This window comes from Crocodylus porosus, unplaced genomic scaffold (genome assembly GCF_001723895.1).
Source record: "Crocodylus porosus isolate Cpor-Errol unplaced genomic scaffold, CroPor_comp1, whole genome shotgun sequence".
Classification (NCBI taxonomy): domain Eukaryota; kingdom Metazoa; phylum Chordata; order Crocodylia; family Crocodylidae; genus Crocodylus; species Crocodylus porosus.
In genome coordinates, this window is record NW_017728918.1 from 3,715,379 (window position 1) to 3,716,833 (window position 1,455).

Consider the following 1,455-nt stretch of genomic DNA (forward strand, 5'->3'; position numbering starts at 1 on the left):
CACCCCAGCCTTCAGCAGCCACCACTCTGATCAGTCAGCAGCCATCAACATCGAGGCAAGACCCTCCACCAGCAAAAAGATTACGACTCGCTGAAGGCTCAGATGATGGTTAGCATTTTTTAGCAAAAAAGTATTTTTTAATTAAGGTATGTACATTTTTTTTAGACATAATGCTATTGCGCACTTAATAGATTACAATGTAGTGTAAACATAACTTTTATATGCACTGGGAAACCAAAAAATTCGTGTGACTTGCTTTATTGCGATATTCGCTTTATTGCGGTGGTCTGGAACCAAACCCGCAATATCTCCGAGGTATGCCTGTACTAAGATACCGTAATACAGGTAATAAAACAAGGCAAAATTTCCTATTCTCCTGCAATAGCTGCCTTTGTAGAATGCCTCAGGATATCACAGTCCTACTCGGTGCATCTATATGTGCACTTTACTTCACAATAGACTAATCTAATAAGCAGTAAAGTGCCACCGTCCACAGGTATGCAACAATTACTGCACAATAGATTAACATAAAGTTCTGTTTGCTAGTATGAACAGATACAGTTGCTTTCCAAAAGCTCTTTGCACTAATGTACCTGAACACACACACATATATGTGTTGATCTGGGAGCATATTGCCCCCAGGCAGCCCAGGCAGCAGAGGCCACAAGTGCTGCTTGGCAGGGTTTGGGACTGTCCTCCCCACCCCTTGAACTCAGGGCTAGTCCCAAGCTCCAAGCTGCTTGGAGCTGGACCTGGAGCCAGAGACAGCTCACCTTCCCCCACCCCTGGGGCCCAGGCCTGAACTTTGTGCCCCCTGCCAGCCTGCGGCTGGCAGCTGGGCAGCTGCAGCTGAGGCCTGGAGCTTCTCATGGCTGCTGCAGCAGGGTAGAGCAGGGCAGGAGCAGCCCTGGACTAAACTGTTCCTGTTGGGCTCAATTTGCCCCTGACCTTGGTGCACATGTAGAAGCACACCCAGGCACAGTTAAATGCATCTGAAATTTCTGTGCAAAAAATTCAAGCACATTAATTGCAAGTGTGGACAAGCCCATTGTATAATGTTAGGCAAAATGGAATAGTAAACAGACTTGGTGTTGCATTTGAGTACTGGAACTGGGGTAGCGGGACAATTCTTCATAAAAGATGCCTGATCTGTAAATGCACCCTTAGACTCATCAAACAAGGGTGGGGAGTAGGTAGGAATGGGCTCAGAATCTTTTGAGGGTCTGGAATAGGGCATGGGTCAGACATGCCTTTAAATATTTGGAGCAATAGGCCAATGGTATCTATTGGTCAAGGTTGGAGCAAAACTAGCATTGATCACCCTGTGCTGAAGGGTGCTGTACTTGGGCAGTAGGGACCAGCAGCACATTTATACACTGGGAAACTCCCTTCTTGAGAGCATGGTGGCAGAAAGAGATCTTGGAGTCATTATTGACTCCAAGATGAACATGGGCC